At 50.0% G+C, this 14,504-nt stretch overlaps 1 protein-coding gene across 6 annotated transcripts in view; it reads right to left on the bottom strand.

Moving 5' to 3' along the window:
* GNB1L (G protein subunit beta 1 like) overlaps positions 1 to 14,504 on the bottom strand; it is a 144,041-nt gene that overhangs the window by 57,493 nt on the left and 72,044 nt on the right. The window lies entirely within an intron of this gene.

The raw sequence follows: 14,504 nt of genomic DNA, 5'->3' as shown, positions 1-14,504 counted from the left end.
CCCTCCCCGACACAGCCCCTTCCCTTTCTGATATAGAATTATAAAATGTGAGAGCTGGAAAGGAACTTGGTGGCCATTTAGTCTAACCTGAATATGAAAGAAAGCCCACCTGCCCCCCACCCTCACCCTGTGTCCTCCCATCTCTGCTGAGGCCTCCCCCAGCACCCCTGTCCCCCAGCCTCTGCTGAGGCCTCCCCCAGCACCCCTGACCCCTGTCCCCCAGCCTCTGCTGAAGCCCCCTCCCCGGGGGCAGCCCAGCTTCTGGGAAAGGCTCTCGACATCCAGGCCAAGCCTGCCTGGGCGTAACTCCCCGTGACGCGGGGTCGGCTCCCAGGCCAAGCCTGCAGCCCGTTCCTCCCATCTCAGAGGGTCCTTCTGGAACGTCTGCCCCGCCCCAAGCCCTCCCTTCTCACCCACTGCATCAGCCTTCTCCCGGGCCCTCGCCCCCTTCCAGAAGTCCCCGGCCGAGGGATTCCCATGAAACTCCTGAAAGCCACAGCCAGAAGGGGCCACCTTGCTGCGAGTCGCTCGCCGATGGCTTGCGTTTCCCTAGAGAGGCTAAAGGAATCGTCGGGGCGGCGCGGGGAAGAGAGCCGCCGGCCTGGGTTCCAACAAGCCCCTTTCCTCATCTCCTAAGATGGGCTGGACGGGACCCTGCCTTCGGGGTCCGCCCGTCCAGCATGTGTAACGGCGGCTCAGTGAGCATCAGCGAGCCTTCCGCGGCTGCAGACAGCCCTCCGTCAAGCCCCACAGGCGGACGCTCCCTCCTCCCGGGGTGGACAGAGGCAGCTGAGCGCCCGCCTGTGCTGGCTCGAAAGGGCTCTCTTACGGCCCGCCCCGCCGAGTGTCCTGGGAAGCCAGCCGTCCCGGCCCCCCGCCCCCCCCGCTGGTGTCCTGGGAAGCCAGCCGTCCCGGCCCCCCGCCCCCCCCGCTGGTGTCCTGGGAAGCCAGCCGTCCCGGCCCCCCGCCCCCCCCGCTGGTGTCCTGGGAAGCCAGCCGTCCCGGCCCCCCGCCCCCCCCGCTGGTGTCCTGCGCACCTCAACGCGCATTGTGGAGTCGGGAGGCCGCATGGGGAGAGGCCTCTGGTCACTCAACACGTCTCAATCAAGCAGCCATCGCTGAGGGCCGGCGGACAAAGCTCAGCTGAAGTGCCTGAGGGAGGGCCGAGGCACTTCCTGGCCCGAGAAGGTGGCCAAAGCTGTTCAGCTCCCTCAGGACGCGGAAAGGAGAGCATCCTCGTGCTGTCATCTCCCTTCTCCCAAGCCTTCCACACATCACTCAGCACAGCCTTGCAAACAGGTGAAACCCCTCTTAATGGGAGAAACGGGAAACGCTTATCCACAAAGGAGAGCCCGGAGCAAACGCTGGGGGCCCACGGGTGACCCGCAAGCTCACGAGGCTGGCTGACCGAGTGGAGCAACGGGGGCCAACAAGCAGCTCCTTCTCAGCAATCCCCTCCGCACCAAGAGGAGGACGCCAAGCTTAAAAGGCAAGATGGGCGCCGAACACAGGGCGAGGGGCCGTCGGAGGGCGCGCTCACCCCGGACGGCACCGCCAAGACACCCTCGGGATCCCTCGGGCTCACCTGCTTGTTTTAGAGATGAAGAAACCGAGGCCAAGAGAGGGCAGAGGACTCGCTCAAGGCCACCTAGCTAGCAAGCATCAAAACGGGGATTCCAGGCCCGGTCATCCGAGAGGGGCAATACCCGGGATGTCCGGACCGACCAGCGCTCTGGAGCTGAGTGAAGTCTTGCCCTGAGAACAGGCCTGAACGCCAGCCTGTGCCCTGGTCCTGGCTGGTTGCTGGGTTTGGAGATACGGGAGCATCATTTGATTTGCTTTTTGGTCCTTCTGCAGGGCTGTCCCAGAAATGTTGTTGCCAAGGCAACAAGACTGGCTAAAAAGGGGGGGCTCTGGGCCCAGACCACCCGCTGATACCATTCCTAGGAGAGTGTCCCTAGCACTGCCAGCCACGCTTTCCTCCCGGGCACCCTGCTCTCCCTCGGGCCTTCTCCCTGTCGGTCTACTGGGTCTCCTTTGCTGGCTGCTCACCCAAATCCAATGGGTCAAAACTGCAAAGCTGGCGCCATTCCCCAATAGGCCTGAACCAGATTAAAATGTACCTGGGATGGGCAGCTGGGTAGCTCACTGGTCCTGGGGCCAAATCTAGCCTTCCTAGCTGTGTGACCCTGGGCAAGTCACTTAACCCCTATTGTTGCTCTTCTGCCTTGGAAGCAAACAGTAATGCTTCTAAGATGGAAGGTCAGGGTTTAAGGAAACGTCATTGGGAAACACTAAACAAAATAAAATCAACCTAAATAATGTTATTTTGTAAGACTATGCAGCAGCAGGGACCCCATTCCTCCCGGAGTTTGGTCCCAGTGATCCAAATCATCCCTCCCAACTGGGAGTGTTCCGGGAGGCCCAAGTCCTCCGACCTCTACTCTCTCCGTGACCTCGCCACCCCCAGGCTCAAGGACCACCGCTTGGATCTCCCGGAACTCGCACCCAGCAAGTCCAAACAAGGCGCCTTCTTTCTCCAGACATCCCACTTTTTGTCACTGTGCCTCCAGGAGGCCTGCCTTACCGTGCTGCAGCAGTCATCGAAGACTCCTCCCTCTCACACCCCCAGATCCCCTCCCCTCCCCGTCTTGGCGAGTGGCCTCCACCCGCCAGCTCTTGGCCATGCGCACCCCTTCTCTCCACTCAGAGCTCGTGCCCTCCTTCACGTCTCAGCTGGACTTCAGCACAGGCTGCCTGCCTGGTCACTCCCGTGACTCCCTCTAGTGACCGCCAGGACCAGACATCCTGCTGGGCACTCACAGGCTTTACACAGGCTCTGACCTACCTTTGGGGCCCGGCACATACACGCTCCCCCTTTGACTCCCCAGGTGAACCAGCCTGTCTTGCCCACCACTCACTGGCCAGCCTTGTCCGTCACCGTCCAGCCTTGTCCGTCACTCACTGTCCAGCCTGGCCCACCACTCACTGGCCAGCCTTGTCCGTCACTGTCCAGCCTTGTCCGTCACTCACTGTCCAGCCTGGCCCATCACTCACTCCCCAGCCTTGTCCGTCACTGTCCAGCCTTGTCCGTCACTCACTGTCCAGCCTGGCCCATCACTCACTCCCCAGCCTTGTCCGTCATTCCCCAGCCTTGTCTGTCACTGTCCAGCCTCGTCCGTCACCGTCCAGCCTTGTCCGTCACTGTCCAGCCTTGTCCGTCACTGTCCAGCCTAGCCCACCACTCACTGTCCAGCCTTGTCCGCCACTGTCCAGTCTTGCCCATCACTCACTCCCCAGCCTTGTCTGTCACTGTCCAGCCTTGTCCGTCACTCCCCAGCCTGGCCCACCACTCACTCCCCAACCTTGTCCGTCACTCCCCAGCCTTGCCCGTCACTCCCCAGCCTTGTCCACCACTCGCTCCCCAGCCTTGTCCGTCACCATCCTCCCGGGCTTCCAGGCTCAGCATCTAGGGGTCCTCCACTCTCCCATACCCAACGCCTGTCCCCTCCCCCAGCCGGCTGCAGACCCCCCCTCACACCTGGACGGCTACCGCAGCCTGCTGGGGGAGGGGTCCTGCTGCCTGCAGGCTCTCTCCCTTCCTGTGCACCCTTTATTCAGCCACCAAAGTGACCACGTCAGCCCGTCCCCTGCAGGCTGGAACACAGCATGCTGTTTGGCCCTGGAAGCCCTTCACGGCCCGCCTCCTCCTCCCCGTCCTGCCTTCTTATTGCTCACTCCCTGGCATGTCTTCTTTGCTCCTGACCCCGGCCTCCCGGTGGTCCCTGAACAAGACCCTCCGTGTCGGCTCTGGGCGTTCTCCCCGGCTGTGTCCCAGGCCTGGCGCTCTCTCCCTGCTCCTCGGATCCAGTGACTGACGACCTCGCTTCCTCCAGGAAGCCTTCCCTAAGCTCTTCCCTGGGCTCCTGATTTCCTATTTACCCTGGGCAGAGCTTGCCTGCTGCCTGCGCTATCCATTAGACTGGGAGCTCCCCGAGGGCAGGGACGGCCTTCTGCTTCTATCTGGACACCAGCATTGAGTGGCCGGCACACGGCAGGCCCTTAATAAATGCTTCCTGACTGACTATTTAACAACTACACGTAATAAACTTCCCCGAAGTTTTCCGAAGTTATATGGTACAGATCGTCTCCCTCCCCTCTTCCCTTCCCCCTCCTGGAGCGGGTAAGCAATTCAGGGTGGGCTTTACACGTATTATCACACAAAACATAGCTGATGGCCGATTCTGGAAACCCTCGCCTTCTGCCTTAGGGTCAGTGCCATGTTCCGAGGCAGACGCGCAGGAAGGGCTGGGCAATGGGGTAAAATGACTCGCCCAGGGCCACCCAGACTGGAAGCTGGAACCTCCTGTCTCTCCGTCCACTGAGCCACCCAGCTGCCCCCCCCCCCCCCACGCATTTTGACCCTGTCTGGACATGGCGTGCCTGGAATGCACCCCCTCTTGACCCTGCCCGGCGTCTCTGGTGCCTCCAGTCAAGCCAGCCTCTCCAGGAAGCTTCTGACCCCCTCGATGCTGGGGTCTGTCCCTCCCCAAGTCCCCGCTCAACGGAGTAGAGGACGGGGAGATGCTGCTGTGCCCCCCATGTGCAGGGAGCCTCCGCACCCCAGATCTGCCCCCACCCGGCGCGGGCATCCCTCCCTTCACGAGGGGGGAGCTCTGTGAAGTCATCCCAGCGGGCTTCGGGGACGCGGCGGAGCCACCCGTGCCGCGCAGATCTCTCTACAGGCTCCCACAGGAGGGGTTCCGGCCCCCTCCTAGTCCCCGGGCTGTCGCTTGCATTTCCATCACACTCTGAACCCAAACCACTGGTCATCGGCCGTCCGAGGCGAGGCTGCCGGCCGCGCAGGGCTTGCCGGCGTGTTTTTTTAGGCGCCCCTCGATTGTGTGCGTGTGTTTACTCTCCGAGGCACTAAGAGGAGAAGGAGCTTTCCAGGTACATCAGAAATAAATCTCTGGGCACGTCTGGCTCACTTCAACGAGCAGGTGCGCAGACATAATTATGGCTGCAAAGTACTCAACACAACCAGGTGTGCTCCTGACCAAATATGTGAAGTCCCTGTTATTCTTGGGAAATTCCTGGCCCACCAGGTGCCATTCTCCCCAGAGTAGAAGCAAGATGAAAGAGCTGCCCAGGAAAAATGTCAGGAACTCCCTCGTTTCAGCTCCTCTGCGCGCCGGCCTTCTTAATTGGAGGGCCCCGACAGCAGTTGTCACTGGCTGCCCAGGAGCAAGCCAGGCTGGGCCGGCCGCCGGGGCCGGGTCCCCCCAGATGCCGGCAGCGGTCACGTGACATTAGCCCAGCCCCGGGGACGGCTCAGGGGCCTGCTGATGGACGGACGAAAGTCCGTGATGTAAAACCACACAGGATCAATGCTACAGTTACAGGACCAATGCGACACGACACCAGGTATAACCCGAGGGGCCCCACTAGCCTGGGGGGACGGTCCGCTCCGGGGCCCAGGGAAATCCTTCCGAGGGGAAGACCAGCCGGTTCCACCCATCCTTCGAGATCCCCCTCGGCGGATGCCGACCATCTCTTCCTGCTCTCCGAGCGGAATCCCAGCATTCCCAGCTCTGCTCACAAGGTTCACGGGTTCTGAATAAGGGTTCTCTATACAACCGCACTGTAGTCAATTTAAGTCTCCACCCAAGTTCTGGGCTGCAGATTTCTAAGGAAGAGAGTTAATCAGCCCGACCCAGTCAGTCAGCCAGTCGGTCGGTCGGCAAGGACTTGCTCAGGAAGAACCGGGGGAGCGGAGCTTTCCAGAAACGGGGGAGCACGAGGGCAGCCTCAGAGACGGGGCATGAAGAGAAGCAGCAGGCAGGCCAGTGGATATTCCTGAACAACTCCACGTGATACATTTCCCCTGAAGCTTTCTGAAGTTATATGAGCAGGGTTAAGAGTAGGAAGGCTTCACAAACTAGGAAGGGCCAGAGCTTTCCATCTGGTCATGGAGGTCGAGGGCTGGAGCCCTTGGATCGCCCACCCCACAAGCCTTGCATTTGTGCAACCCCTGCCTCAGGGAGTGGACAGTCATTCCTGTAGCTCAGGGTTCTGGCTCTTCTTGTCCAGTCTCACTCCCCAGAAAGGCAGCTCCACACAGCCTAAATGGAGGGACCCACGGATCTGAGCCGAGGCTACTTAGTCAGACCTCCTCATTTTAAAGAGAAGGTAAACTGAGGGTTGGGGAAGTGAAGGCACTTGCCCACAGCCACACAGGCAGGTCGCGGGGGAAGACCTCGGAGACAAATGAGGTGTCTGTGACTGCCGGGACCAATCAGTAGGGCTCCCGGGTCATTCTCTTCCAGTGTTTTCTGCTTACACAATAAATCCCTGCCACTGGCTTATTTTATGATTTTCCTTTGTCTCATGAAAGCAGAAAGTGCAAAAAAAACCCATCAGTTGTCTTTCTGTTGGCTTCATGCAGCTCATCAAGATTTTGCGCTGCCTGGGAATTCTCACTAAGGCGCCATTCAGTCTTCTCTAAGTTCACTAACATTAGTTCCTGACCCTTTTCTCACTTTCCACGTCAAATGCCCCATCATAACGGGGCAAGACATACTGATCAAGCGATGGCTAGGTCAAGTGCTTGGCCTGAAGTCAGGAGGACTCCCCTTCCTGAGTTCAAATCTGGCCTTGGACACTTACTAGCTGGGTGACCTGGGCAAGGCACTTCACCCTGCTGGCCTCAGTTTCCTCATCTGTAAAACGTGCTGGAGAAGGGAATGGCAAACCACACCAGTATTATCTTGGCCAAGAAAACCTCAAATGGAGTCACGGAGAGTCAAACACAATTGGACAATGACTGAACAACGACTACTGATCAACCAGTTAATAGATATTAACCCAATCAATATTTCACTCAATAATCACGACAACCCTGTGAAGTCAACCGTATTTGCGTTTCAGGAACAGGGCCTGGCATGCTTGGAGACATGTAGTAGGATCGCCAGTTAGGAAGCGATCGCACAGTCTAGGAGAAAAGAGATGAAGCCCTGACCCGGGGCAGCAGCAGAAGTTGAAAGGAGGAGACAGAAAGAAGACCACCAATGGCAAGACAAGTGGCCGGATTCTTTTTGTTTTCGCTTTCTGCCTTCCTGAAACAAAGGCAAAGGATAAGATAAACCAATTGCAGGGATTTCGTTTTAAAAAGGAAAACAAGGAAGGAGAATGACTGTGGATCCACAGACTGCAGAAGCATTTTGTACTCGTCTCCATGCTGGGCACCACCATGTTTAGCTAACATGAATGGCTCAAAATTGCATCAAGACTTTTGGGACACCCTGCAGATGACACAGTTCCAGGCCACAAGGAGGAGAAAATAAAATATATGCTCAAGTAATCATTAGTGATTAGAGAATAAAGTATTATATATAATATACTTTAATTCTTCAAAAGATGAGTGATTTCATTGTTGTGGATACTACTTGCTATGTGGCATGGCCTTGTCCAAGTCATTCAGTCTCTTTTTTTGGCCTTTTGGGAGTATATGCCTAGTAGTGGCATTGCTGGGTCAAAGGGAATGTATTATTCAGTCCCTTTTAGAATGAGTTCCAAATTGTTCTCCAGAACGGTTGAATCACAGGCCCACCAACAATGCATTAGCTTTTCTGTCCTGCCACATCCCTTCCAATAATTGTCACATTCTTCTTTTTTGGTCATCTTTGCCAATCTGATACTGTGAGATGGAATCACAGAGGTTGTTTTAATTTGCCATTCTCTTCATATTCGTGATCTGTAGTATTTCTTCCATGTGGATGTTGGTAGCTTACTTTTCTGCCTTTGAGAACTGCTTGTACATATTCTCAAACCATTTATCTATTGGAGAAGAGCTCTTATTTTTATATATTTTAATCAACTTAAATATCTTAGAAAGATTTTTACTAGAGAAGTTTGCTACAAAGATTCTTTTCCCAGTTAATTGTCTGCTTTCTAATTTTAACTGCACTGATTTTCTTTGTGCAAAAACATTTCAGTTTTATGTAATCCAAATTTCTCATTTTACTCCTGAGTCTTTCTATCCTTTTTTGGTAAGAAAAAAAAAACAATTCTCTTCCTTTGTTCCTCTACTTTGTTTACGGTCTGACCTTTTACCTCTAAGTCACTTATCCATTTGGAGCTTACTGGGATACATGGTGTGAGATTCTCACCTAAATGTTCCAATTCTTTGACAATTTATTTATTGAGGAATGGTTCTTTTTTGCATATACTTTATCAGAAATTCGTTCCAAAGCTTTTTAGTTCAATTCATTGTTTCTGTTCTCATTCTACCTCCACTGATTTTCCTGGACATAAACTTTTCAATGTATTATCAAAGTTGCCCAATTTTTCTCATATTCCTTGTTTGGCCAAGAATTCTCCTCTACTCCCAGCTGTGAAAGTAATCTCATCCTACATATGAGGAAACTGGAGCCCAGAGAAGCTAAGTTACTCTTCCAAAATTTCACAGGAAGTAACTGGAAGTGAAAGGATTTGAACTCAACCACAATCAAAGAGACTCTAAGACTCTTTTTACTCTAGAAACACTCTAATGATCTTTTTGGGTCATAGCTGTAAACAACCACTTGGGCTGTCTTCCATTTTCTTTATGCTCTGTTTTTTCTTTATATGGTAGACCTCCAGCTGTCCCTCCTGAGTTTCATTTACTCTGCTGGCCTGACTCTTCCCCAACTTGTCACAGTCACTAGAATTCTATCCTTGTCTTTCAAAGTACTAGTCACTGAACCCAAGCTTATGTTATTCATGAATTTAATGAGCATGCTTTCTCCTGGCCTCTCAAAAAACATAAGTGAAATGGCTGTTCTTAAGCTATGAGTTTCAGAGACACAAAATGAGAACAATTCTTAACACAGAAGGTTTAGCATAAACTTGATGGCAGAGAGACTCACAGGATCTTCAAGAGATGGAAGGGGCCTTAGGGGTCATATATTACTATCTATATCTAAATTAAAATATTTGTAAAATATACCTGATAGGTGGTTACCCAAGTTCTACTCAAAGACTTTCAGCGAGGGACAAACTTGCACTCCACAAAACAATCCATCCCACTTAAGGGTAGCTTTCAATTTTTGTGAAATTTCACACTTTTCTCACAACAACCTTGTGAGAAGCTGCATTACTAACCTCATTTTACAGATGAGTCAGCTGGGACTTTGCATGGGAAAATGGATTCCCTAGAAGCACAAAAGTAGTGTCTACAATAGGTCTAGCATCACCTAATGCCACCCAAAGACACTATGCTGCTATCTGTATCCTGGGCATGTAACACACTTCCATCAGCTCTGCAATGGAGACAAGCAAGGGAGATATGAACTGATTACTTATTCTCAACCTAACAAACCAAAATGGAATAGGAGAAAGATGTGGAGAGCCAAGAAAGTGGAATACAGGCAGCAAATCAGACAAATTCTCCCAACATTCTCCTTCAAATAACTTTAAAATAATGCTTCAAATCAAATTTTGGAGTGGCAAAGCCATCAAAAGTTTGGGGAGGTCAGCATGAGATGCCCTATGAGGAACACTAGCATTTGGAGCCTAAAGGGAGCAGGAACATTTCCTGAGTAAAGACATAACTATACCTTTCCCAGGACATCATCTTCTTGAAAATACTAAAAATTTACAGGCCCTTAGAATTAGCTATGAAAACCACAGCATGAAAAACTCTAAAGATTGATGCTCTCCACCTCTAGGTGAGCAGAGCACAGCTTTAAAATAAAACCCAAAGTCAAGAAATAGGTTAGAAAAATGAACAAACAACAAAAAAGAACCTGACCATAAAAAGCTACTATGGCGTCAAGGAAGAAAAAATAAACAAAGTCAAAGAATGAAAAAAATAGAAGAAAAATGATGAAAAACAGATTTTTGATGAAGGACATAGAAAAAAGAGAAGGATAAATAGAAGAAAACAGAATAGAGAGAAATACAGAATTAGTAATTATAACTCTGAGTATGAATGGGATGAACTCAGATATCAAATGGAAGTAGATAGCAGAATGGTTTAGAAACCAGAATCCAACAATATATTGTTTACAAAACACATATTTGAAACAGAAAGATACACACTAAGTTAAAATAATAAAAACTATTATGTGCCAACTGAGTTTTTAAAAAAGGTCAGGAGTAGCGATCATAATCCCAGAAAAAGCAACAGCAAAAATAGACATAGTTAAAATAGATTAGTAGAGAAACTATGTTCTGCTAAAAGGTAACATAGACAATGGAATAATATAAAAAAAATTACAGTAACCTTCTCTTATAAAGGCCTCATTTCGGGGGTGTCTCTCAATTGGGGAATGACTGAACACATTGTGGTATATGATGGTGATGGAATACTACTGTGCTATAAGGAATGATGAACTGGAGGAATTCCATATGAACTGGAAGAACCTCAATGAATTGATGCCGAGTGAAATGAGCAGAACCAAGAGAGCATTATACACAGAAAGTGAAACACTGTGGAACAATATAATGTAATGGACTTTGCTTACACAAGACAATCCCAAGGTACTTATGAGAAAGAATGCTATCCACATAGAGAGAAAGAGCTGTGGGAATAGAAACACAGAAGAAAAACAGTGACTTATTTGTTTATATGGATATATGATTTGGGGTTTTGGTTTTAAAAGATTGCTCTATTGCAAAAATGAATAATATGGAAATTGGTTTAAGTGATAACATTGATATAAAGAAAGTGGAAGTGCTTGTTGGATCGGGAGAAGAAGGGAGAGAAAGAAAATGAATGAAAAATGTAAAGATGGAAAAATATTTTAAAATAAAACAATTTTTTAAAAAAGAAAAGAAAAAATAAAGGCTTCATTTCTCAAATATATAGACAACTCAAATTTATAAAAATAAGGGCTATTCCCCAAATGAAAAATGGTCAAAGGATATGAATAGGTGATTTTCAAAAGAAGAAATAAAAGCTACCCATAGTCATGAAAAAATGCTCTGAATCCCTACTGATTAGAGAAATACAAATTAAAACAACTCTGAAGGAGCACTTCATACCTATCACATTGGCTAACATGACAACAAAGGAAAATGACAAATGCTGGAGGGGATGTGGAAAAAGAGACATTGATGCATGGTTGTTGGGAGTTGTGAAGTGGAGAACAATTTGGAACTATGCCCAAAGGGCAATAAAACTCTACATAACTTTTGATCCAGCAATAGCACTACTAGGTCTGTAGTCCAAAGAGATGAAAGAAAAAGGAAAAGGACCAAAAATATTTATAGCGGCTCTTTTTGTGGTAGCACAGAATTAGAAGTTAAGGGGATGCCTATCAACTAGAGAACAGCAGAACAAGCTATACTATATGGTTGTGATGGAATACTATAGTGCTATAAAAAATAAAACAGGATGGTTTCAGAAAAACCTAGGAAATTTTCTACGAGCTAATGCAGAGTGAAGTGAGCAAAATCAGTAGACCAGCAATACTGTAATAATGATAAACTGTGAAAGACTTACTTGGCTACTCTGATCAAGACAATGATCCAAGACGTTCCAAAGGACTCATGATGAATAATGTCATATTGAAGTATAATTCTTGTCACTTTCTTTTGGTGTGTGTGTTAGAGAGACAGAGATAACTAATATGGAAATGTGTTTTGCATGATTTCACACGTGTAACTGATATCATATTGCTTGCCCTTCTCAATTGTTAGAAGAAGGGCTGGAGGGAGAGAATCTGGAACTCAGAATTTTAAAAGCAAATGTTAAATGAAATTTTAAAAAGAAAAACAAAAGAAGGGTATGGAAGGAGCCATGAAGCAGTGACCATAGTGATGTCAGGCTCATGGTGTACAGAGAAAGGTGCCATACTCCTGATCCCAAGTGGAATACTGGGTTAAGTTCAGAGTACCATGTTTTAGGAAGGACAATGGCAAGTTTGAGCCTACACAGAGGAGGATGAATGGGAGTGAAAAGTGCTACAGACCAGACCAAAAGAGGCTCAGATGAAGAAAGTGAAGAGACATAAAGGGCTGCCGTGTGCACTTAGTCTTGTTCTTGGCCTCTGAAAAAAAGGACGAGGGAGAGTAGGTCAAAATTACAAAGAATTAGATCATGGTTCCCAATTAGCAAGATCTTCCTTGTAATTGCGGCTCTTCAACCTGGAATCCGTTAGCCACAGTGATGATGAGATAACTGTCACTGGAGACCTTCAGAGGGTTGGTTGGGGACTTATCTGGGGTTCTGTTAAGAGGGCTCCTGTTTAGGTGTGGGTTGGATCCCAGCTCTGTGGTTTATTCCTTGTATAGCCTTGGACAAGTCACTAGAAGGCCTGAGTCTCAGCTGGATTGAACTGGATGGCATCTGAAATCTCTCCGGAGACGGTGATGCTAGATCGACAGTACAGTGCTCACCGAAGATGAGCTCAGGCTATCCCTGGAAACCAACGAGATAAGGCCACTGGGGTTGAGAGGAGAGAGCAGTGGGCTTCCTTTCACCAGCCATCTAGGAGAAGGCCTTTTGTCACCCTCCGAGTCAAAGGCACAAGCACCGCCTTCAATTTCTTTTTTTTTTAAAGAGAAACATATGAAATCCAACTTATTAGCCAAATAAAACAAGCACAAAACAGTCCACGGTGTGTGTTTTCTTAAACATTGCTTGATATCTCTATTTATATAAAATATTTAACTATATTACATCTCAGTGACAACTCAAAGGGTCACCTGGGAAAATACAGCTGGGATCTGGAGAATGGAATGATTTGACTAACAAAGTCTGGCCAATGAGAAGTACTTAGGTTAGCAGCACTCTGGGAATCAAGGACTTTCTCTAACACTAGACGGTTTATTTGTATGTGTGCTTTTTATCCAACTACTTCCTCAGAGAATGAATGTTTAGAGAGTAGGATAAGGAGTGACTTGAAATTGAGAATTTGTTTGGAAAAAAAATGAGCTGATGACGGATAGAGCAGAGGTTCCCTATGGCTGGATAGGTCAGACCCCCGCCCTTGGGGGGGGGGGGGCTTTCATTTTTGTCTCCGAATCTCCGGGGCCCTTAACAAATGTCTACTGATTGGTTGGTTCAGGGATGGAAGAGGCCATGATGCTTGTGTCTTTGCGTCCCTCTCCCCAACGAACCCCTATTGGTTGGATCGAACTGACTCTGGAAACTGAACGATAAAGTCAGGTGGTTTGCGAGGCTTTCTTTCAGTAGTTACAACCAACATGTTGGCAGTAGCAGACAACACAATGACTAACCAATACCCTGAGCCTGTTGCCACAAATCCTGCCCCCACCTTCTAACAGTCTCTTCTTAATAAGGTGGAAAATACCACATACTGTCTGATCCTGCACTCGAACTGGCTACCACCCAGTCCTTAATTATCACAAGAATGCTCCAAAACAAAATCAAAGACAAACAAGGGATTCTCTAGACCCTTCGGTGGGGAAATGTTGGCTGGGAGGAAGGCTGCCTTTGTTTTGCAATAGACCAGCCCATTAATAAGGCCGTGGTGATTCTGCAGGCTAGTGTTACAAACAGAATTGGAGCCCCCGCAAATGGCTTTCAAAGCCTGAGCGGCACAGCAGACACAGCGAGGGGGCCCAGAGTCTCCCAATTCCCACTGTCTGCGGACGAAACAGGCCCTTGCAAATCCAATCCATCGACATGGTTTTATTTGCTGCTAGCTACATGCCGCGTGTTCTGCTAGGCAATGGGGGAGACAGAGAAGCATAATTCTCTGGACTGACACATGACCCAAGAAAAACACACCAGGAGCCCAGATTCAGAGCCGGAGTGGCCACTAGAGAGCCACTGAGGCCAACCCTTTATTTTAAAACAGGAAAGAGAGCCCCAGAGACCCATTTGCCGGAGATCACGTGGTGAAGCTGGGACCAAACCCGGCTTGTCGGAGTCCACATCTAGGGCTCCTTCCACTGTCTCGTGGCTATCTTGTGCTTTGGGCTCATGGCTGATAAGCTGGACTTCAGACGGTTTCCTTTTTTACAAGAAGTTAGTGCTTTTGTCCGCGGCGCTGAGGGCTAAAAAGGCCGGCCGGTGAGGCGGTGAGAGCCGCTGGGCAAGGAAGCCCAGAGCCCACACGCGCCCCTTCCCTGCTAGCATCCGAAGGGCGCGTGGCTCTAAGCGCTCGGCCCTCCCAGCTGTGCCTCTTGTGCGGCGCCCCTCGGTCCCCCCAGGACGAGTGGGCTCTTCTGGGAAAGGGAGGTACTTGTTAAATACCTTTCCCCGTGGAGAGCACTTTGCTGGGCCTGCGGTCCAGAGAGGACCTAGACAAGCCTGGCCAACACCTCGCAGCCGCCCCAGGGGCCGAGGCACAAAACGCCGCGGTCCCACGGTCACAGGCCGGGGCCACAGCTCTCGGAGAAGACGGGAGGTCGAGGGAGGGAGGCGGTCAGAGATGCCACCAGGAGAGGAGGAGAAGCTGAGCCGGGCTTTGCAAGATGGGCGGGAATTCAAGGACGGCGACAGCCTGAGAAAAGGCTCAGAGGAGGGAAGTTACAAGGGATGAATGGAA

The sequence above is a fragment of the Monodelphis domestica genome, chromosome 3, assembly GCF_027887165.1.
Source record: "Monodelphis domestica isolate mMonDom1 chromosome 3, mMonDom1.pri, whole genome shotgun sequence".
Taxonomy (NCBI): domain Eukaryota; kingdom Metazoa; phylum Chordata; class Mammalia; order Didelphimorphia; family Didelphidae; genus Monodelphis; species Monodelphis domestica.
The sequence above is the reverse complement of the archived record's forward strand: the minus strand, read 5'-3'. Positions and strand labels throughout refer to the sequence as shown.